Source organism: Giraffa tippelskirchi, chromosome 1, assembly GCF_054371585.1.
Source record: "Giraffa tippelskirchi isolate mGirTip1 chromosome 1, T2T-mGirTip1v1.2.pri, whole genome shotgun sequence".
In the NCBI taxonomy this organism is placed as follows: domain Eukaryota; kingdom Metazoa; phylum Chordata; class Mammalia; order Artiodactyla; family Giraffidae; genus Giraffa; species Giraffa tippelskirchi.
The window spans coordinates 172,126,226-172,151,086 of record NC_137275.1 but is presented as its reverse complement, the minus strand read 5'-3'; the positions used below and the strand labels follow the sequence as shown (position 1 = coordinate 172,151,086).

At 39.1% G+C, this 24,861-nt stretch overlaps 1 protein-coding gene across 12 annotated transcripts in view; it reads left to right on the top strand.

Annotated features, from left to right (window-relative positions):
- The window catches only part of GNAQ (G protein subunit alpha q), a 469,675-nt gene that overhangs the window by 216,864 nt on the left and 227,950 nt on the right, over positions 1–24,861 (top strand). Inside the window, exon 1 of one of the 12 annotated variants that reach the window (XM_081506111.1) lies at positions 6,283–6,307. The exons of the other annotated variants lie outside the window; for them this stretch is intronic. The gene's annotated coding sequence lies outside the window, so the exon portion shown is untranslated. Of the gene's footprint in view, positions 1–6,282; positions 6,308–24,861 lie in introns of those variants that run through there. 12 annotated transcript variants of the gene reach the window in all.

Genomic DNA, 24,861 nt, shown 5'->3' with positions numbered 1-24,861 from the left:
CCAAGGCCAAACTTGCCTGTTATGCCAGGTGTTTCTTGACTTCCTACTTTTGCATTCCAGTCCCCTATAATGAAAAGGACATCTTTTTTGGGTGTTAGTTCTAGAAGGTCTTGTAGGTCTTCATAGAATCGTTCAACTTCAGCTTCTTCGGCGTTACTGGTGGGGGCATAGACTTGGATTACCGTGATATTGAATGGTTTGCCTTGGATATGAACAGAGATCAATCTGTCGTTTTTGAGATTGCATCCAAGTACTGCATTTTGGACTCTTTTGTTGACCACGATGGCTACTCCATTTCTTCTAAGGGATTCTTGCCCACAGTAGTAGATATAATGGTCATCCGAGTTAAATTCACCCATTCCAGTCCATCTTAGTTCGCTGATTCCTAGAATGTCAACGTTCACTCTTGCCATCTCCTGTTTGACCACTTCCAGTTTGCCTTGATTCATGGACCTAACATTCCAGGTTCCTATGCAATATTGCTCTTTACAGCATCGGACTTTGCGTCTATCACCAGTCACATCCACAGTTGGGTATCGTTTTTGCTTTGGCTCCATCCCATCATTCTTTCTGGAGTTATTTCTCCACTGATCTCCATTAGCATATTGGGCACCTACTGACAATTTTGATAAATTTTGTCATTTATATACATCACTGCCATCAAGGTAAAGAACATATTCATCAAACCCAAAAGTTGTCTGTTTCCAACTCTCCCAACCCCTGTCCCCCTGGGGCAACAACTAATCTGATTCCTGTTACTACAGACTAATTTGCATTTATTCAGTTCAGTTCAGTTCAGTCGCTCAGTCGTGTCCAACTCTGAGACCCCATGAACCGCAGTACGCCAGGCCTCCTTGTCCATCACCAACTCCCGGAGTTTACCCAATCTCAGGTCCATTGAGTCAGTGATGCCATCTAACCATCTCATCCTCTGTCGTCCCTTTCTCCTCCTGCCTTCACTCTTTCCCAGCATCCAGGTCTTTTCCAATGAGTCAGCTCTTCGCATCAGGTGGCCAAAGTATTGGAATTTCAGCTTCAACATCAGTCCTTCCAATGAACACCCAGGACTGATCTCCTTTAGGATGGATTGTTTGGATCTCCTTGCAGTCCAAGGGACTCTCAAGAGTCTTCTCCAACACCACAGTTCAAAAGCATCAATTCTTCTGCGCTCAGCTTTCTTTATAGTCCAACTCTCACATCCATACATGACCACTGGAAAAACCATAGCCTTGACTAGACGGACCTTTGTTGGCAAAGTAGTGTCTCTGCTTAGAGTTTAATAAATACACGATTATGTAGTATGTTCACTTTGTCTTTTTTTCCCCCATTCAGTGAAATTACTTTGAGATTTATTTATAGTGTTGCATGTATCTATCATTTGCTCCTTTTTGACCTGCAACATAGTCTATTGTATGGATTTACCACATTTTCTTTATCCATTCACCTATTGTTGAATATTTTGATTGTTTCTAGGTTTTGGCTACCACAGGTAAACTGCTGTGAGCATATAGGTCCTTGTATGGACATAGGCTTTCTTCCCCTCTGGTTTTTTTTTTTTTTTAGTTTGTTTATTTTTTAATTGAAGGATAATTGCTTTACAGAATTTTGTTGTTTTTTGTTAGGCATCAAAATGAATCAGCCATAGGCATACATGGCTGGAACACATGGTATGGTTTTGTTTAACTTTTTAAAAACTGACCAAGTTGTTTTTCAAAGTGGTTATGACATTTTACATTCCCAGTAGCAGTGCATGAGCTTCCATTGCTCTACATTCTTGCCAGCATTGGGCATAGCCAGTTCTTTAAATCTTTTTCACATCAGTGGGTGTAAAGTAGTATCTCAGTGTAGTTTTACCTTACATTTTCCTAATGACTAATGTTGCCAAGTAGTTTTTCATGTGATTTGCCATCTGTATAAATTCTTTGGTGAAGTATGCACATCTTTTGCCCATCTTTTTGGTTTGGATTAGTGGTTTTCTTAATGAGTTTTGAGAGTTCTTAATATTTCTTGGGTTCAAGTTCAAATATATGCTTTGTAAATATTTTCTTTTTGTCTGTGGCTTGTCTTTTTATTCTAATGGTCCTTTTGAAAAGCAGTTTTTTATTTTGATGAAATCCATTCTATCAAATATTTTCTTTTATCAACTGTGCAGTTGGTGTCATAGCTAAGAAATCTTTGCTTAACCCAAGGTCACAAATTTTCTCCTATGTTTCCTTCTAGATCTAATGTAAAACCTATAACTATAACACTTCTACAAGGAAACATAGGAGAACATCTGTTAAGTTAATTTTTATAGATGGTGTGAGGTATGGATCAAATTTTATTTTTTATGCTTATGGCTATCCAATGGTTCCAGCACCATTTGTTGAAGATTATCTTTTCTCTCCCGAATTGCCTTTGCACCTTTGTCAATAATCTCTGTGTGTGTGTGTGTGTGGCCTGTATGTTCCTTTGATCTAATATTTGTTTTCCTTGATGCCGATACCACAGTCCTGATTAGTGTAGCTTTTTAATGTCTTCAAATCAAATATTAGCCCTCCAACTTTGTTCTTTTCAGTTTTGTTTTGGGTCTTCTTAGTCCTTGTATTTTCATATGAATTTTGCCATCAACTTGTCAGTTTCTATGGTAGAGACCTCTGGGATTTTGACAAAGGATTGAATTAACTCTGTAGGTCAGTATAGGGAGAACTGACACCTTCATAATTCTTAAGAAAAACAGTATATTTCCTATTTATGAGGGTTTTAAAAATTTCTTTTAGCAATGTGCTGTACATTCTTGCACATCTGTTGTCATAGTTTATCATAGTTTTGATTGTATTGCAAATGGTAGTTTTTAAAATTTAGTATTCATTTGCTTACTGCATTGACTAGAACTTTCAGAACATTGTGAGTGGAAGTGGTAAGAGAGGACATCTTTGTCTTGCTCTTGATCTTATGGTGAAAGCATTCAGTCTTCCCAGTGAGAGTGGTGTGAGCTGTAGGTTTTTCATAGATTCTGTTTATCAGGTACAGGACATTCCCTGCTATTCCTAGTTTGCTGAGAATTTTTATACGGAATGGTTGTGGGATTTTTTTTCAAATGCTTTTTTAGTTTGTTAAGTGGTAAACTACTTAGTGGATTTCTCTTCTGATCTTTAGTTTTCCTTTCTTCTATGTATTTTTGGGTTTAATTTGCTCTTTTTTTTTAATTCATCATTTAAAGGTGGATTTTTTGTCTTTCTAAATATACGTATTTGGTGCTATTAGTTTTTAAGTACGACTTTAGTGGCATTTCACTTTTGACATTTTGTGTTTTCCTTTTCATTTTTTTTTATGCTTTCTTATTTCTCTTTTGATTTTTAATGTGTTGTTTAAAAATGGGCTTCTTAGTTTTTCTGTAGATATCTTTGTTATTTATTTTTAAAGTTTTTATTGTTAAATTTTTATTTCTTCCAGTTTTATTGAGATATAATTGATATACAGCACCATATAAGTTTAAAATGTATGGCATAATAATTTGACTTACATACTCATGAAATGATTACAATAAGTTTGTTGATTTTTTAATTCCATTATACTTAAAGAACATATTTTCTGTGAATCTTTTTTTTTTTGTATTTTTTATGAATCTTATAAAATTTGAGACTAGTTTTATAGCTCAGAATATGGTCTGTCTTAATAAATGGTTGTATGTGTTTGAAAATAATTTTTTTTCCATTGTTGCTGGGCAAAGTGTTCTATAACTGTCTATTAGATAAATTGGGTAATAGTATTGTTCAAGTCCTCTTTATATTTCATGCTTTTCAGTTTGTTGTATTAATTTTTGAGAAAATATATTGAAATCACTAAATATAACTGTAGAGTTGTGTATTTCTCTCTGCAGTTCTATCATATGCTTCTTATATTTTCAAGCGTTGTTATTTGGTACATAAACATTTAGGGTTGATATGTCTTTTCCATTTTCTTTAAAGTCTGCTTTGTCTATTTTTACTGTACCTACTATCATTTTCTTTTGACTCGTGTTAGCATGGTATATTTTTTCCCTCCTTTTAATTTTAAACCATTTTTATCTTTATATTTGAAGTGTTTCTTGAAAGCAATGAATAATTGAGTCTCTATATGTAATGTGTCTTTTTTCCTATTTCTTAAAAAAAATTTGTTTTAATGTCCCTACTTCACTCTTCTCCCCTTCTAGGACTCAAATTCTAAGTATGTTAGAATTAGAACAGTATCAGTAACTTGATATTGTTCCACACATCACTGAGTCTGTTAATTTCTTTCCAGTTTTTGTCTCTCTGTGCTTTATTTTTTATGATTTCTCTTGCTTTTTCTTCAGGTTTACTTATATTTTCTTTTTGGTTTATTATCTGCTATTACTTTCTTCTTTTGTATTTTTTATCTTAGATATTGTGCTTTTAATCACTGGAAGTTCCCTTTGGATTTTCTTCTGTATTCCTTTCCTTCATTATGGTTATGTTTTCTTCTGCTTCTTAAGCTTGTGGAACAGAATTAGTATAGCTTTTTGAAAATATATTCTTGTCTGCTAATTCCAATGTGCTTATCTTTTCTGGATATAATTTTATTGATATATCTGGATATAATTTTATTGATATATATTTTATTTTATTCTCCTACTTCTACATCATCTTTTTCTGTTTCTTTATTTACCTAATAGTTTTGGATTGGATGCCAGACATTGTGAATCTTACACTGTTGGTTGCTGGATTTGGGGGAGTCCTTTAAATAGTGATGAACTTCATTCTGTCATGTAGCTAAATCACTTGGAATTATTTTGATAGTTTTTAGACTTGCTTTTAGGCTTTGTTAGGGGAGTTTTTTACTTCCCTGGTGGCTCAGATGATAAAGGATCTGCCTACAATGCAGAAAACTGGGTTTGATCCCTGGTTCAGGAAGATCCTCTGGAGGAGGGCATGGCAAACCACTCTAGTATTCTTGCCTGGAGATTTCCATGGAAAGAAGAGCCTGGTGGGCTACAGTCCATAGGGTCGCAAAGAGTTGGACACAACTGAGCGACTAACACTTTCACTTTCTTTCACTTTTTGGGTGAGCTTAGAGCAGTCTTTATTCTGTGGTTACATAAACTTAACTTCTGATGATTCAATGACCCGTGTATTATTCTCTCTGACTGGTGGGAATGTGAACATGTGTGAACTTTCGAAATTGTTTGGATTATGCTTTCTAGTGCTTCTTTTCCAAGCCTCATGGAATGTTACCCCACTCATTCTTAGATCATTTTTGAGTCAGAGATTCAAGAATGTGCCTCTTCACATCTCCAGAGCTTTCTCTCTACTTATCTCTCTCTTTGCAACATGCTATCATGCAGATTTTAGCATTCTCAGCCTACCTGAACTCTCACCTCTGTCCTTGACATGTTGTTGTGTAGAAATTGCATTCAGGCAGTTATCTGAGGGCAATCATAGGATTTATCTTATTAGTATTCCTGTATTGCCTATTACTCAGTATCTTAAAATAATTATTTTGTATATTTTATTTGATTTTCTGGTTGTTTCCCATTGTTTGTTTTTAGTAATGAATATACATTCACACTGTGTTGTAATTGGTTAGGTTCTGAAAGCATTCATCTTTGTAACTTTAATTTTGTATGTAAAAATATTGTTAACTATTACTTTTAAAGGAAAGAATATTTTATTTACTTCTGTTAGGTGTGCTTAGGGAAGAGAATTTTCGACGGTTTTGTTTGTTGGATCCCTAACTGTGCGTTTCAAAAAATGAAATATATTAAAGATAACTCAGACAGAGAATGATATCATGTATCTTTTATGAAATGGTTGCTGTACAAAATAATTTCCAGGCTTTCTGTACTCATTAGTCCTACATTAAAAAAAAAAATTGGCATTAAAAAATGAAGGAAAGAAAATGAACTTTTTTTTTTTTTTAAGCCATCACTCTTTTAAAAAATCCAAAATAAATGTGTTTATTTATTTTTCGCTGTTGGTTCTTCGCTGCTGCATGAACTTTTCTCTAGTTGTGGTGAGCGGGGACTACTCTCTAGTTGCCCTGTGAGGGCTCCTCATTTCGATGGCTTCTCTTGTTGCAGAGCACAGGCTCTAGGGCCCACAGGTTTCAGTAGCTGGGGTGGCTGGACTCTAGAGCACAGGGCTCAGTAGTTGTGATTCATGGGATTAGTTGCTCCTCGGCATGTGGGATCTTCCTGGACCAGGGATTGAACTCGTGTCTCCTGCATTGGCAGGTGTATTCTTACCACTGAGCCACCAGGGAAGCCCAGAAAATGAACTTTTAAACTTGTTTTAGTGTTAGTACGGAGAAAGCAATGGCACCCACTCCAGTACTCTTGCCTGGAAAATCCCATGGACGGAGGAGCCTGGTAGGCTACAGTCCATGGGGTCGCTAAGAGTCGGACACAACTGAGCAACTTCACTTTCACCTTTCCCTTTCATGCACTGGAGAAGGAAATGGCAACCCACTCCAGTATTCTTGCCTGGAGAATCCCAGGGATGGCGGAGCCTGGTGGGCTGCCGTCTATGGGGTCGCACAGAGTCGGACACAACTGAAGTGACTTAGCAGCAGCAGTAGCAGCAGTGTTAGTGCAGGGAAAGTTGATGTAATATGCTAAAAAGATACTTTGGGTTCTCTGTGGTGTTAATTTAAATCGGTTATCACATCTTTTACAAATGATATTTTGTGTTAGCCATATATTCTTGACCGCCTTGCATCTAGGGCTTTGCTGATTCTGGAGAGACTGCTCCTCTCAGGGCTGGCTAATTCCTAGAGATAGCAACTGACTTTCCCGTGAGCATAATTTTCATATGCAAACCAACCAGTCCAGAGCCCACAACTACCCACTATCTCATTTAGAGCTCTTATAGGTAAGCCATCACCCTGTTGCCCTAATATCACCCCAGGACTTGGTATTAAACAACTAGGGCAGTTCCTACACACCAGAGCCCTGGAGATGATTCAGACTAGCCCAATCCCATCTGCTGGCCTGTTTCTTCCTGTGAAAACCACAGTAAGGACTCTGGCCTGTACTTCCCCCTCACTCCTTCTGTCTCCTGCCTGACCCTGGTGCTTCCCCTTTAGGCCCCATGTGATGTGAGATGTCCATTCTTGGGAATTGTGAGTAACAAACTATGTTTTCAATGGCAGTTGTCTTCCTGATCTGTTGGCCTCACTGTATCTAAATAAAAATAAAACTCAGGGTACATTTTATACCATTTGGAAATTTTTTTCAAATCTATTAAAATTCATAGAGTAAGCCAAATATATTAAAATAAAGATAGGACTTGAAAAAGAGATTCCTATCGTAACCAACCAATTTCCATTATTTCCCCAATCTTTGATTTTGAGGAGGCTAGGGGAGAAGGCAGTGGCAACCCACTCCAGTATTCTTGCCTGGAAAATCTCATGGACGGAGGAGCCTGGTAGGCTACAGTCCATGGGGTTGTGAAGAGTTGGACACAACTGAGTGACTTCACTTTCACTTTTCACTTTCATGCATTGGAGAAGGAAATGGCAACCCACTCCAGTATTCTTGCCTGGAGAATCCCAGGGATGGGGGAGCCTGGTGGGCTGCCGTTTATGGGGTCGCACAGAGTCGGACATGACTGAAGCGACTTAGCAGCAGCAGCAGCAGTAGCAGAAGAGAAGAAAATGAAGAGAGTAGAGAAAATGAACGAATAGAAAGATTTGAAAAGAAAGGGCAGAATGATTCAATAGAGCATTTTAAGTAGAATTATATAGCTTCTTTACCTCTAATAAAAAAAAAACCCAAAGGTGCACCCATTGTCTTCTCTGATACCCAGAAGTGTGCGTGCATGCTCAGTGGCTTACTGAGCATGTTTGTGTTTGACTTTGCAACCCCATCGACTGTAGTCTGCCAGGCTCCTTTGTCCATGGGATTTTCCAGGCAAGTTGCAAGCCATTTCCTTCATGAGGGGATCTTCCCAACTCAGGGATCGAACCTGCATGTCCTGCATTGACAGGCGGATTCTTTACCACTGACCCACCTGGGAAGCCCCAGTACCCAGAAGACTAATGACAGTTGTCACACTTAGTTCAGGGTTATCCTTATGTGAGTAAAAAGGGAAGAACTGGCATTGAATGAGAGGCAAGGGATCCATTTACCTCTGCCGTGCAAAGGAGGGTGGTGGCGACAGCAGGTCTCATTCACCTTCCCACTGCAGGCCCTGGGGCCCCACAGGTCCTGGGGCCCAGGCTTAACATACGGGATTCCCAGAACTGTGGAGCCCCTTTTTCTTTGGGTCTGAATGTTGACATTCTTAGTTTCAGAGAATATCACTGTAGGAAATTGATTTCATTATAGTTAGATTTGTCAGCAGTTATTTGGAAAGGAGAGATTTCCCTGACTTTTAAAAACTTTACTTTGAATATTTACAATAATAGTGTAAATATTGTGGGGAGTAGGAAGGAAAAAGTAATTATAGATGAATTAAAGATTCTTTAATTCTAAAGATTCTAAAACTAAAAAAAGAAGAGTCTTAGTAATTATAGAAATAAAAAATAAGTGAGGGAATAAAACAGTGAGTAAAGGAGATCAGTCCTGGGTGTTCATTGGAAGGACTGATGTTGAAACTGAAACTCCAATACTTTGGCCACCTGATGCGAAGAGCTGACTTGTTTGAAAAGACCCTGATGCTGGGAAAGATTGAGGGCAGGAGGAGAAGGGGACGACAGAGGATGAGATGGTCACATGGCATCACCGACTGAATGAACTTGGGTTTGGGTGGACTCTGGGGGTTGGTGATGGACAGGGAGGCCTGGCGTGCTGCGGTTCATGGGGTCGAAAGGAGTCAGACACGACTGAGCGACTGGACTGAGCTGAAAGGACACTCACTCAGTGCTCGCTATCTGCTGTGCTGTAATGTTTTCATAAACACTCAAAACTGTGATTTCCTTAAAAGCATAGTTTCAGGTAGATTAATATTTGCAAGTATTAGTGTAAAGATTTATTCAAAGAATTATTTTTATAAAATCCTGATTTGTGATGGCAGTCTCTTTATTTAAAGATCTATTTGTATTTTATGGAGATTTTCAATATCACACATTTAATATTTACAAATTTCACATTATCTCTAGGTATAAAGAGGTAATAAGACCTATAAAAATAAAAATTGCATATAGTAAATGAGATGAAATAGATGGTTACAAACTAATAGTTCTTCAATGTGTAGTATATGAGAAAAGAAAATATATTATTATAGAGTGAAAGTTGAAAAGTTTAAATGAAGCTAGAGACTTTGGAGTGACAGAACTCAACTAACAATGTGAATAGGAAAGAAAAATTTTACAAAATAAAAGAATTATTATAAGGAGAAGAGGGTTCTCTTCAGTGTATGAATAATCACCCAGGAAACTTGTTAAAAATGCAGGACACTCTCCCTGCATGATTTGGATGTAGGTATTTGTACACCACTCTTTGGAAAAAGAGGCTTATATTATATGGCTTTTTGAGGCTTACATTGTATGCCTAATGAAGTCTTTATTTCTCCCATTTGTTTCTTTATTTCTCTTTTCATAAGTACAGGTAATTTGTGGAGTACCTTTGAGGGGCTTCCCTGGTGGCACAGATGGTAAAGAATCTGGCTGCAATGCAGGAGACCCAGGTTCAAACCCTGGGTCAGGAAAATCCCCTGGAGAAGGGAATGGCTACCCATTCCAGCATTCTTGCCTGGGAAATCCTATGGACAGAGAAGCCTGGTGGGCTACAGGGGTCACAGGGTACTAACACTTCTACTTTCACTTTGAGTTGGGAAAAGGGAAATCCCTCAGAGAACTCGGTTTATCAGGGGTTGCAATATGCTAGTCTCTGGGTTGAAATCAGCCTCCAGGTGTATTTTGTGTTTTTGTACATGGTGGTCTCCTCACCTCTCACCCCCCTTTACATTTTGAGTGACTTGAAACAGGCTAAACCGTCTGCGTGGCCACAGACTCTACTACTCCCTGTTGCCCTGTACTGCCGCTTCCTGTGTGCCCCTCACCTGGCTCATTGTTAATGATGTTCGATTGTGAGTGACCTTAGAGTCACTTAGTTACAGACATCTTGGCCCAGTTAAAAACATATGCTTAACTTGAGCAAATAGTTTAACCTTAGTTGGTTCTGTAAATACATAAATCAGTCTTGCATATAATCATTCTTACATTTGGTCAATTTCATAACCTCCAAAGGAACTTCTGAAATTTTGGCCTAATGCAGACCAGAGTAACACATAATAATGCAGAATTTGAAAATCATTTTTTAGCAGTGTATTTTATGGCTTAGGGCTATAGCTGTACTTTAAAAATACATTTTATTTGATCAATTGTTGAAAATAATCTTTATTCTCTTTGTATTAATAGTAGGATATAGAAGACACATAGCCCATGACCAATCATGGAAAGCATAAATTCTTTTAAGTGGTTTTTTTAAACCCTGGGTTTAAAAATTGGTCAGGAAATGGGTTTTAAAAAACAATGAAAAATAACTAGCAGCATTTACTGAAAACTTACTATGGTCCAGGTGCTAAGCTGAACACCATTATTTGTATTTTTAATCCTTCCAACAAGTTTATCAATTAATAGCTATGCTATTATTGCTTTTATAAATGTGAAGAAAGTGATATTTAGAAACATCAAGTAAGTCGCTCACGTTTCATTTATAAAGACAAAATTTGTGTTTAAAAAAACATGTTTGTGAATTTAATCTGTTGTTGTTGTTCAGTCACTCATTTGTGTCTGACTCTTTGTGATCCAGTGAACTGCAGCACGACAGGCTTCCCTGTCTTTCACCATCTCCTGTAGCTTGCTCAGACTCATGTCTGTTGAGTTGGTGATGATGCCACCCAACCATCTCGACCTCTGTTGTTCCCTTCTTTTCCTGCCCAGCATCAGGGACTTTTCTAATGAGTAGGCTCTTTGTATCCGGTGGCCAAAGTATTGGAGCTTCAGCATCAGTCCTTCCAATGAATATTCAGGGTTGATTTCCTTTAGGATTGGCTGGTTTGACCTCCTTGCAGTCCAAGGGACTCTCAAGAGTCTTCTCCAGCACCACAGTTTAAAAGCATCAATTCTTCAGTGCTCAGCCTTCTTTATGGTCCAACTCTCACATCCATACATGACTACTGGAAAAACCATACCTTTGACTAGATGGACTTTTGTCTGTTAAGTAATGTCTCTGCTTTTTAACACGTTGTCCAGGTTTGTCATAGCTTTTCTTCCAAGGAGCAGGCGTCTTTTAATTTCATGGCTGCAGTCACCAACTGCAGTGATTTTTGGAGCCCAAGAAAATACAAAGGCTGTCACTGTTTCCATTGTTAACCACAAACTAATAATATGGTGTTTGATCTTGTAAGAATGCACTTGCCATTTAATATGTAGTGTTTTTTTTTAGGACACTGTACTACATATAATACCACACAGTTGACATATCACACAGGCATTGTGGCCAGCAGAAGTGTCTTGGTGGCACCAGCTGCTTGCTTAAATAAATCCTATTTGGATTGGACTTTGTCCCTGGGGTTCCCACAGTTTGCTCCCTTTAGCAGGTGCAAACCTGCTCTTCCTTCATCCTATAATGGAGGGTCCACCCTAACACCAGAAGGTGGGCTCCCTGATGCCTGCAACCTCCTCTTTCCTTCTGATACCTGACCTTCCTTTCATTCAAGTTACTCATGAAATCCCATTGTCTCTGTGAATCTGACCTAGTTCGAAAAGAATAGTCAAATTCCCCATGCTCTCCACCGCCCTTGGAGCAGTCACTTCTCATTAACTGCTTCCCATGCAAGAGTGACTCTGTTCCTTCCCGAGTGTAGTGCAAATGGTGACATGCTGCATGCCCCCAGGGACAGAGGCCTTATCTGTTGTGGATCTTATTATTTTATTTTTACACTGCCAACATTTATTTCGATCTTACTGTCTCCAACTGTCCTTTGAAATGAGGTTACTTGATCAGCTGTCATCTCCGTTCAAAGTATTGCATCAGGGCTTTATCATACCTGTGTATGAGCTGTACCCTTACTATTTCTTTTGCCCATCTGCCCAAGCACTTGGGAAACACTTCTTCCTATTTCAAAAGCCACAATAAGTGCTACTACCCTATGTGACTCTTTATACCATTCTTCTGTTTCGTTCAATTGCTGTGGTATGAGTCAGGTGTTGTCTAACTCCCTCGCCTGCTGTCTTTGAGGAGGGAGGCAGTGTATTCCAGGTGCCCAGCATTAGGCATGGAGAGCCCTCCTGAAATGAGGAGTATAGTTGAATACATGTTGCATTGCTGAGGTATGGTCTCCTCCACCTCCAAAACTGTGGTTAGTTTATATATTTTCTCTTCTTTTGGCTGAGAGTAGGGATGAGAAGGTGTCATCCTTTGTCACCTTTAGTGGGGCTCTGTACTCGCCATTGGATTGGGAGAGGTTGAAAACTAGAATTTAGAATGTCAAGAAGTGATTCTGTAATTGAGCAGCACTAATCTAAAAGTGTTGTAGTGTCTGCCTTAGAAATGGATCTTCTCAGGATACATGGCTTCAAAAGTAAGGAATATACTGTATTAAATGGAAAACATGATCTTCTGGAGCTTGAAACCATTTTCTCAACTCTTCCCACATTCTGAGGATATGAGAAAGGAAACCCGGCAAGGATCATGGCTAGGGGTTTAAATTTGCATAAGAAATCACCAATTATTTTACTAGTGGTTAACCTTCAGATTCCCTGTTTTGGGGGGGCCTATGCATTTCTCCCTCAGTATGGGGTCTAGTGAGTCATGCCAGTCCATTTAAGATGGGCTGATGCTGGGTTTCATTGTAAAAATAGTAATATTATCTACCTTTTATAAGGTTGTTAGAAAGGTTAAATTAGTTGACAAAGGTAAAGGAGGTTAGAACAAAGCCTGGTAAGGAACAAGTGCTCAATACCCATATTGTTGTTACTATTTAATAATGAAAAATGACTCTTTGGTAAAGAAAAAAAGAAATCAAAACCATTTCACACGAAGTTCTTTATCATGGATGTGGCTTATTCATGGACTCACTGAAGAAGAATGGAAGAAACGAAACATCTTGGTTTTGAGTGGAAACAGTGATTATCTGTGTGATTACCTGTCATCAGTGTGTCAGGCAATTTTATGTGCTAGTGATTTTGTACAAATCTAAATCAAAAACATCTACTGAATGTTTTAGGCAAAGTTATTAGTAGAGAGCACTTCCTTTATGTCCTGTAAATCTCAAGTGTTAGATTTAATGACCTTCTAAATCCAAAGGTCTATAATGCCTATAAAAAGAGTTAGGATTAATCCATAAAATTAATCTACTAAGTGAATTGAAGTAGGCAGATTAAATACCTGTTTTAATTTTTTCTTGTTTATACTAGTCAAACTTTTAACAAATTGATTTAAGCTTTTCGAGAATTATTGAACAAACATCTTGGTTTGCCAGATTTGCTTAATAGAACTTACTGTTATGTATTATTATATAAATTGCTTTGCATGTGGAGAAACAAAATGTAACAAATACTTTTCTTTGATGAGTTCAGTAAGAAGTAAAGATTCTAGAAAGTGTAACTCTCCCTGACCCATATGTGTCTTGGAGTAATCGCTGTAGATTTTGAACATTTTCAAAGTTGATAGTATAACTTGTGTCATACTTGCATCTTCTTACACTATTTCAGGCTTATTTTCTGGCTAGCTTTATTATTCTGTGGTTATACAAGAGAGACCTGGTTTAACAGAAATCATGTAATGGTCAGGATGAAATTTAATGAACATTGAGCATGGTACCTAGAGTGCTAATATACCATTTTATCTGGATGCCTCCATTGCCTTCCTTAGAAGGGCTTTGTTATTGTGTTGGTGGTTAACACAGGAATGGCTGAGGACATTTTGTCAGTTGAATAGCACTGTAGCAAGAGTCAAGAGACCTTGTTGCTAGACCTGGTTTTGTCGTTAGCCTGATCTGAATTTAGTCTGATCTTTTAATAGCTCTGTGCCTCAGTTTTATAGATCTACAATAAATGAGGGTTCGAGGTGGAGGATCTTGAAGGCCCTTTGCAATACTGGGATCCTAATTTTGTATCTCTTTAGCGCTAATGTTCTTTGAAATATGATAAGCCTTGAATGCTGATCTGAGTTAATTAGGATTTGATGGTAAACCATCCAGGAAATTTTGAGACACAGTGTAAGGTCACCCAGCTGGTATGCTCAACAGTGTTACTGAGCCCAATTCTTGCTATCATTTGCCTCTTTTATCAACCTTGAGGGTGCTTCTGAAACACCAGTCTGAAAATTCAAGTACTCTAAGTTCTGTTGCTTAAGACCCACTATGGCGGCACTGTGACCAGGTTGATGATGCATTCGACACACTTTGCTTTGCTTTGACACCGATTTAATGAAAGGAATATGACTTCCTATTAACTGGAATTCTCTAAAACCACTTGGTGTATGGTGGGTGAATTGAGAAGAAGACAGAATATTCTAGAGAGGATGCAAATCTAGTTTCAGTGCCTCTTCATTGCAACCCAGGGGGATTCTGTCTCCATGATGATATGACCATTTGTCAGTATCAGATGAAACCAAAGCATGAAACTGGACTTTCCAAGATCATGTGAAAAACTCAGGTGATGAGGAAACGAAACAGCTTTCATTATGTAGTTTCAAAGACATCTTAAAATTTTTTTTCTGGAAGAAAGCATGTTTTCTGTCATTCATTTAAGTGGGATACAGAATATTTATGGCCGGACTTTGGAGTTTGATAAGAATAGAGACTTAAGTATCGTGATGTTGAGTGATAACAGTTTAATCAGTTGTTCTTTATCAGTGAGTTTGTGTTGAGGGAGGAGAAATCCCAAGGGCCGAGTTTGGTTTTCAGGGCAGGCTGCACCACAGCAGGTATTCAACGAGGTCACTGGTGCAAGAGTTCATTGTAATTGTTGTTTGGTTCTGTCTCATTGCCAGCCAGCTGTATTCGATTTACTTCCTTAGTTTTGAGGCGTGACACTTATTATATGTTCAAACATAGGCAGATTAAACACCAAAAGAGGATTATTTTACTTAACAAAGCAGTCACACATGAACTATCTGCTCAAATATTTTATTTTTGTTAAAAAAGGAAAAGAAGGCTTGCCACTGGGTTTAGGAGCACAGAGATTCACTGCAGGGTAGGGCCAGTTGGGAGACAGGCCCTTGAAGCAGTTTCTGATTCTCACCCCTTTCAAATGGGCACACTGCCAGGCCAGCCTCCGTTAGATTTTGTTCTGGGAAAGGGCCAAGGGGAGACTGTTTTCTAGTCTAATGGACACCACCTTTTGGATATTTCCTTAAAAACACTGAAATATTTTTACAGCATACAAATTATTATTTTTTATATCATAAACACGGGAATTACAGTAAACACCCAAAAATGATTTTGTTGAGAGACAGCAGGGAATACCCAAGGGATCTTGCACTTTGATGCACATCAGAAGCATTTCAAGTCCTTGCCAAAATACACCTGACCCCACACCTCCAGGGACGGGCCCCACTGGGAACACACTTAGACAGGAGAGGGTAACTCCAAGAGCAGCAGCTTAGGAGCACTCTGCCTTCTCTAACCTCACCTCCACATTGTTAGCATGATTTCTATCTGGTATTGGAGATAATGGACTTGACCACTCAACATGGTATGTGCAACTGTTACTGGAGAATGTGATTTTGTCCATGTCTAAGTAAAAAATTTTTTTATGTTTATTAAAACCTCTTGAGTAGTGAATTATAGAGAACTGCTCATTTTGATAGGGTTCTTAAAGATACATTTTATATTTCTCTGTTCTCTCTGTCGGAAGTGTTCTTCATATTTTCCCAGTCTCAATCTTGTCTTTTGATTTGAATCACCAGCATAACATCCGATATTTTGTTTTTGTTCATTATTTATTGATGAACAATTCTTAGACATTTACCTATGAATTATTAAGCGATAGAGGGAATGAAACGAATGTTGAGTTTAGTGGCCAAGTGACATATTTCTGATTTAGCATGGTAAACTGAGTTTGGAAGACATTTTATAAATTAAATGTGTAATGGGTATTTTGTGTTGAAATTTGGTAAATAATTTGAAGAATAACTTTATAATAAAACTTAATTTTCCTGCAGTCTTCATTTTTCATTTCCTGTTTTAAGTTAATCCTTTACAAAAATATAGATTAACTTAAGCATCCTTTGGAATAAAGGCACAGTACATTATAATAGTATATACTGCTAATATACTTTTTTCCTTTCCTATTGTTTGTGTTCCATCACTCTATTTTTGTGATAGAATAACTAACAGTTAGGAGATGGAAAAGAGAATTTCTTGTACAACAAATATCCTCTGTGTTGTTTTCATTTTTATGTTGGATTTGGCATATGCAAGAAAAGTTCAGTTTCAGAGCTTTCTTTATTTTCCTCTGTTTTGTAGAACTGCTCGGTCATGTTCTACCCTAGTGTTACTTTTAGAACAACAGTAACACAAAAACTACCTCTTCAATACAAAAATGAGTATATTTCCTATTTTGAATCAGCTTACTTTTAGGCATATTTTTTCACTTTATTGAGTGGGATAGAGAAATACAAAATACAGATATTAAATTCTGAAATGTAAACTTTCTTTGAGATCATTCAGAACTCTTGGATTTGGTGACTCATCAAGATGATCCCCTTAATGGTCTTTCCTACTAATTGAGTATGGAGAGTTTTAAGTTTGAGAAGTCGAAAGGACCTTGGAGTTCATCTTTGTAGCCTTTGCTCCTTTAAGGAACTCTTTTCCTGTCTAGTATCCAAGTGAGGGCTCATTCCAACCATGGACTGAGAAAAGATTGGGCTTTATACAAAGAAGTTGCCCATCTAGAAGAAAACATTTGAGATAAATAAAACTGTAAAGCTGAGAGACTTTGTGTTGTGTAATCTGTAAATCAACTGTGAAGGTAATTGTGAAAGATGAGTCCACACGCATATTTAGCAACAGTTGACTGATTAAAATACATGAATGAAGATCATTCTGGTAAAAGTTGACAATGTTCAGCATTCATATTTTATCGATGTGTCTTAAAGCACACTGGGGTGAAGGGAGGTAGAGAATGTAAATCTTGCCTTCATGATGCTTTTCATCTAATTAAAAATGGAGATTTAAAAAATAAGATATGTGTTATTTCATAACCTGTTTTTAATACATTATAGTTGTTTTCAATGACAATATAGTATTTTTAGGAGCTGCCCAGTATTGTCTTTTGATGGTAAAGAATCTGCCTGCAATGTGGGAGACCTGGGTTCAATCCCTGGGTTGGGAAGATCCCCTGGAAGAGGGCATGGCCCACTCCAGTATTCTTGCCTGGAGAATCCCCATGAACAGAGGAGCCTGGTGGGCTACAGTCAGTGGGGTCAAAAATCGTCAGACACAAGTGCAACTAAGCACAGTATAGTATTGTCTTTTATAGATGTGATCTGACTTATTGCACTGACAGCCTATTTATTGACTGACTCAGGTATTTACCTGTTATTATCTACCTTTTTTTTTTTCAGACATAATGACAGGACAATGACTGTCCCTGTACATATATTTTTCTAGTACAGTTAACTAGTTAACTGATTCTTTAAAAAAAAATTTTTTTTTTAATTGAAGTATACTAGATTTACGATGTTCTGTTTCAAGTGTGCAGCAAAGTGAATCAGTTCTGCACACACACACACATATATATATATATTCACTCAACTGGTTCTTTCATAATAAGTATTTATTAAGAAATTTCACATAGCACAGAGATGTATAAAATGAGGGGGAACACTGCCTTCCCTTTTCCTAGTCCCTCCCTAGAGAGAGGGTAACCAATTCTAAATATTTTCTTCTTTATCTGTCAAACGTTTTTGGTTTTTAATATACAAGAAGTCAGATGTTAGAATAACGAAGGTTTGGAGTGGATGCACAATTAGGGTGCAGAGATGAGCCTGGAAGTATAGTCGTCGGCCTCACGGGAAAACTTGCTGGAGCAAATGGCTGCTGGTGTGGAATCTGAGATGGAATTTAAATATGTTATAATGCGATTTCCTGAATCACATAGTGACAACCATTTAGAGTGGAGGTACAGACACAAATCAAGAAAGAATCAGCACAGAGAAGAAGTGAGCAAGCTTAACCTACTATAGACAGGGAATGATGTTGTTCCCTGAAGTGGAAAATTTCCTTTGTAGGGAACTGAGGGTTTGATGATGACTTTAGAGCTGACCAACACGTGGATGGAAGCTTAATGGAATTGTTTATAATAGCCTCCAGAGGAGCATCATTTCAGGAAGGGAATCTGGGTGAGAGCATTACAGTAAGTAGTTTAAACCAGATATGATGAGGTTTTTAGTAAGGGAAGAGTCAGGATAAATAAGAAGGTACATCTGTAAGAAATAAAGTACAAGAAGAAACAGTGGTGGGAGAAGGGGTTGTTTTACACCAGGTGGGGTAAGACTTGGCCACATGAATGAGGAATCTTCTGAGGGTAGTTCCTTCCTTGGGTTCAATACCAAAACTAGATTCCGAGAAGAGGATTCTGAACCAAGGCATAGTTCCCTCTCAGTTTGAATATTAATAAAGATATTAAAAAATATGGAAAAGCTTCCTGCCCACAGGAGAATTTGCATGCAAGTCTGTTAATGTTTTTCTTTTGAAATATAGTGACGCACCCAGCTCTTCTGGATTTGGCATTAGCCCCCACGTTCTCTACTGATGAAGCAGTACATGTCCCCTCCTGAAGCTCTCTGAAACCCACCTCCCAGAGATGTGATTGGGGGGGTGGTGTGAGATATTGGTGTGCCCCGCCCCAGCTGCTGTCATTCACCCCCTTATCCCAGCAAACTGCTTTAAGACTTGAGACCCTCATTGTGAAAGAATTTAGGGTTGCGGGGATGGGGGGAATGAGGGAGTAGTTAGGAAGTTTGAGATTGACATGTATACACTGCTATATATAAAAGAGATAACTAACAAGGACCCTACTGTATAGCACAGGGAGCTCTGCTTAATATTCTGTAACAACCTAATTGGGGAAGGAAATTTGAAAAAGAATAGATACATGTATACATATAACTGAATCACTTTGTCGTATACCTCAAACTAACACAATATTGTTAATCAATGATACTCCAATGTAAAACAAAAAGTTAGAAAAACAAAAACAAAAATCCCAAAGGCGCTCATTGCTGCTGACCTGTGGTATGGTCCATCCCGACCTTGGGCTCCTGCCTTACTCCCTGAGTCATAACTTGTTTTCTGCTGGGAGACTCACCTGATCTGAGTCTCTGTCAAGTTTCAGGACTTGATTTCTGATTGGTTCCTGCTGTGAGCCACTGCCATGACACCCTGCCTTCCTGTCCAGCAGCCCCGTGAGTCCTGTGGTCCTTTTGAACCCTTTCTTTCTTGTTTCTGTCCTACCCTTGAACTTCATCTCCATGTCTGGGTGAAACTCTCTGTGACTGTTCTCTTCAGATCTTCACTTCCAGGTCTAGCACACCTGGGTTCTGGGACCAGCTTTGCACATGGTGTTTCTGTGGGTTCAGGCAAGTTACTTACCTTCTCAGCATCAGTGTCCTCATTTTGTTTTAATAATAAGAATTTCTATTTGCATGTATGTGATCTCATCCTAAGAAAATGGCTGCTAGAGGTAAACGTGGAGGGATTGATTTAAAATGTGGAGGATTTCATTTAAGGCTTCGAGGCATGTGTGAAATTCTCTTGGAGAGATCCTGGGGCACCTTGAAGAGATCACAGTCATATGGGAGAGGTGTGCCATCTTTATCAAGACACGTGAGCAGAGGAGCAAATGTGTTTCCAACAGGAACCCCGGATTGAAAGTGTCAAGAGCAACTGCCTTAGAAGAGCCATGGGTTTGGGGTCAGACTGCTGCTCTCTTTTGTCCCGAGGTTCCAGGGCCGGTGGCTGTGGGATTATTCATTTTGAAGATGGATCAAACAGCACTGGGAGGCCTCCTACCCTGCACTCTGGAAGTGATAAAACTTAACTTCACAGGGTTGCTGTAAGGATGAAGGGGACAAATGGGGCCTGAAACATCATGGATAGCCAGTCCATGGCAGTGGCCATCATTCTTTTTGCTCTGCCTTCTTGTTAGGACCCTGTGCTAGTTCTTGCATCCCTGGGAGCCTGGATCATCACTTAGAGCTTGCTCTAGCCCAGGGAGCTTACTTAGGCTGCCCTGCTGGCTTACCCCCATATCAGCTGCAGTCCACTCCAGACCTTTAAGACCTCTTCATCCCCAGCTGTCTGGCCCCCACATTCCCTTGTAGCCCCATGTCAGATCTCAGCCTCCCTCCTCTACCTGAGAAAAGGGTAAAAGGCCAACAGTACCTACAGTTTGTATCCTGGAGTTGGGGTAGTGAGCTGAAGCAGTCAAAGAGCTTGAGAGATGGAGGATATGGATGCAACTCCTTATCAGTTTAAAATGTGTGGTTGTTAGTTGCTCAGTCATGTCCAACTCTTTGCAACCCCATGGACTATAGCCCACTGGGCTTCTCTGCCCATGGAATTCTCCAGGCAAGAAAACTGGAGTGGGTAACCATTCCGTTCTCCAAGGAATCTTTCCAATCCAGAGATTGAACCTAGGTCTTCTGAATTGCTGGAGGATTCTTTACCATCTGAGCCACCAGGGAAGCCCCCAGTTTAACATAAGTAGCCTTAAATCTTGTCACTGTTTTATTACGGTACTGTCCTCTGGGGATTTTAATGTAGTTACTGCCTGCAATGCAAGAGAGCCAGGTTTGATCTCCGGGTCAAGAAGATCCCCTGGAGAAGGGAATGGCAACCCATTCCAGTATTCTTGCCTAGAGAATTCCATGGACAGAGGAGCCTGGCGAGCTGCAGTTCATGGGGACTTTAAAACACGCATACACTGTTTTATTTATTGTTTGCTCTGCCTGATAAACATGTTAGTGTATTCAAAAATAGCATTTTGTTCAAAAACATTAATTTCTGCTTTTTAAAATTTCTACTATTATGATAGGTACAGGAGATATTAAGAGATGAATGTTAATAAGAAAAATGGTAGCATCAATCTAGTACTTTCTGTGTGCCAGGTATCTTCTGGGCATGTTCACTCATGAATCGTCAATAGCTACCTTATGAAGTTTTCTCTTATGTACAGATGAAGGTTTTGAAAAAGAGACTCAGAGAGCTTAACTAACTTGCTCAAGGTCACACAGCTATTAAGTAGCAGAGCCAGGCTGTGAACACAGGCAGCCTAGTGTTAGTATCTGCTCCGAGTTCTTGCTGCTGAAGTGGTGCCTCAGTGTCACATCACCTGGGAGCTGGTTAGACAAGGAGAATATCGGGTTCCACCTCAGCACCCTGGAACCAGAACATGCATTTTAGTAATATTTTCAGACCGTACTGAAATGCACAGTCAAGTTTGAGAAGCACTGCTCCAAACCATTCTGTGTTACTGTTTCTCCAGCCATGAGAACTTGATGGTGGGGAAACAGTGTAAGCTGGCAAATGGGCATATAAACATTTATAACTCATGGTACATGGTAACTTTCTGCCCTTTAGACACTTGACTAAAACTTAGCCTGAATGTGAATTTAGTGCTTCAGGCATTTCAGAACTTTCCCCAGACATCCTCGTGGACACACTTGTGCCTCTTGTCTTTCTCTGTTCACATGCATACACACATGTTGTTGCTGTTCAGTCGCTGAGTCATGTCCGGCTCCTTGTGATCCTATGGACTGCAGCACCCCAGTTTTCTCTGTCCTCCACTATTTCCTGGAGTTTGCTCAGATTCATGTCCATTGAGTCAGTGATACAATCTAACAATTTCATCCTCTGCTGCCCGCTTCTTTTGTCTTCAATCTTTCCCAGCATCAAGGTCTTTTCCAATGAGTTGGCTCTTCTCACTAGGTGGCCAAAGTATTGGAGCTTCAGCTTCAGTCCTTCCAAAGAATATTCAGGGATGATTTCCTTTTGGATTGACTGGTTTGATCTCCTTGCTGTCCAAGGGACTCCCAAGAGTCTTCTCCAGCACCACAATTTGAAAGCATCAGTTCTTTGGCGCTCAGTCTTCTTTATGGTCCAGCTCTCACATCCATACATGACTACTGGGAAAACCATAGCTTTGACTATAAGGACCTTTGTCTGCAAAGTGATGTCTCTGCTTTTTAATACACTGCCTAGGTTTGTCATAGCTTTTCTTCCAAGGAGCAAGTGTCTTTTAATTTCATGACTGCAACCACTGTCTGCAGTGATTTTGGAGCCCCAGAAAATAAAATCTGTGACTGCTTTTTGTGAGATTTAATAACAGGGCAGTCACATCTCACGTGTGGCTTTTTGCATTTTGTCATCTCTGCTTTCCTATTGAGACAGACCCTTTTTGAAAGCCTCTCTCTGGGAAGTATAGCCTGGCCCCTTGCCACAGTAACCTTCTTGTGTTCCTTTTACCCCTCCCTTGCCTCATTCTAGTAAAGAAACTTTTTTCTTGTTACACGAGTAATTATAATCCAAATGTAATCACATAACGAGCAGCTAACCTGCCTCGGGGGTGTTGGCCAACTTCAAGAACAAAGATGAGGGAGATTTTTGCCAGACAGAGAAGGGCATATGGAACAAAGGGAATAGGGGTCTGAAGAGCACTGCCTGTTGCAGGTTGAGGGGAGTTGCGTGTGGCCTGGAGTATGGCCAATGTGTGGGCAGAGATGGGAGATGAGGCTGCATAGTGAATGGCTGTAGGCTTTATTAACCATAATATGGCTATGGAATATTACTCTGTGGCAGCCAGTCTACTAAGAGCTTTACATGAATTTCATCAGCAGAATTCCCTTTGGTGAGATAAGCTTCATTATCTTCATTTTGCAGATGAGGAAAAGTTACAGCAGAGATTAGGTAACTTGCCCTAAGGCCACATAGCTAATCACGGTGTCTGGATCTGTGAACTTGGGCTTTAGTCAGTGTGCTTCCCAATGTGGGGCCAGCAGTCTGTTTAGCAGCAAGTACTTTGAAAGTCATCATAAATATACTACTATGTTTAAAGTGAATACAGTTAACACCAATACAGAATACATTTTATTTTTGTTGCTGTTGTTTGATTCTGAGTCATTTTGGGAGACTAGTTTTCCAGTGGTAGAGTGTGTGGGTTCATATACCCAGGGTTTGTATGCAAGGGCTGGGGTTCAGGCACTTATTACCACTGCAGCATGACCTATCTTTGGGGTTTCCTTTGCCTAGGTAGTTTGGAGCATTCTTTAAAATGTAGAATCTTAAGAAGAAGAAAACATGAGATTCCTCGAGCTGGAAAAGAAGTGTGTTCTGTTTATTCTTTAAATCCTTTACAGACATAGTGGTGATTCTGCTGTTGTGGTCAGTAGTGTCGTACTATCTTGTTTTAAGTGAAAAACTTTCTTCTGTCAATAGGTAGAGTACTAATAGGGATATTTTATTCACCTTGAAATTCATAGGAATTCTTTCTTTCTAGACACAGCAGATTTAATAAGGACTTCCTGTTTTCTTTAGTTTCCGCTTCTTCTCCCTTGATGTACTGTCAGCTAACAGCGTGGTGGTTCTCCTGTACTTGGTGATGTTACCACCTCAGCATTTGGTCCTCTCTCCTCTGCATCAGTTAACTTTCCTTCTAATATTTTGCTCTGTGAACTGCTCTGGGAATCCTTACCCTCCTTGGCTCTGACAGCAGCAGGGCAAGTTAGCATTATCTGTTTAGAACTAAGAAATACATGCAGTTCAGGAAATGTGGCAACCATGTAAGTGATGGGAAAGTTAGTTAGTGGATGGGAACTTATACAATTCACTTAACTTCAATAGACCTCAATTTCCTCATTTATGAACGAGGAGGCAGGTCTAGGGTCTTTAGAAGAGGCCTTTAAAGATCTCTAAGGAGGTCTAACATTCATGTACTTCTAGTGAAATTTCACCACGAGTTCTTTCTTGGCTGTCTTTATGTTTAAGAGGGTTTAACACTCCTGTAAATTTAACTGTAATAACCATTTTCTCACGTACACTTTATTAATAGCTGTAATGAATTGTGAATGACAGTTTAATTAGATCATCCGTGTATAATTAGGACAACCATGTTTTTTTCTAAGAGAATCTGTTTTTCATTTGAGTATGCAGCTTACCTTTAACCTAGGTAATTAAGCATTTTACAAAGTAGAAAAGCTTTTTCTGTCTTCTTAATAAACATAAAGATCATCTTACATTTTCTTGAAAAGCCACATGAATAAAATATGGAGAGCAATTCTGGCCTAGGTTTTGCATGTGGTCACAACCCAGACGAACATGACCTTAGGCAGTACATTTGGTAGAGTGGTAACAAAGCAATATGGAATTTAAGAAAATCTGTTTTGTGTTTACTCCTTACTTTCCTACTTTTAGTGTAAAGCAGCTTTACAGTCACTTCATATGTGTTTTGAGTGCTGACTTTTTAAAGTTGGCAAGTAGATTTTCATTAAAGTGTTCTTATCTCTTGTGAAGGTGCCATATTAAACACATAGAAGAAAATCAACCTTATCTGATGGATGGCCTCCAATTAACAGTGGAGGAACCGTTTGTATTTGGCTTTGCAGTGTGTTTTTGTACTTAGATTTGAGCATGGGTGTGCCTGATCTTCTGAGAATTTACACCACTTCCAACAAAGAAAAAAGTCCCACTCTGAACATAGACTCAGAAGGATCTGGAAAGCTGACAGGTAGACCTCTCCTTCCCAGATAGCTGACTGAGCTGTTGTCTGTGGTGGGCCAAGACCCTCCGTGTTCTGGGGTCAAACATCCTCCCAAGCTGAATGGCTCCGTCTCTTTTCCTGCAGCGTCTTTGGACTTATGTCCCCCCAGTGCATCTTGGAGTATTTAGACATTGAGTACCTGAATTATTCAGATGTTCTTGTCACTCCAGT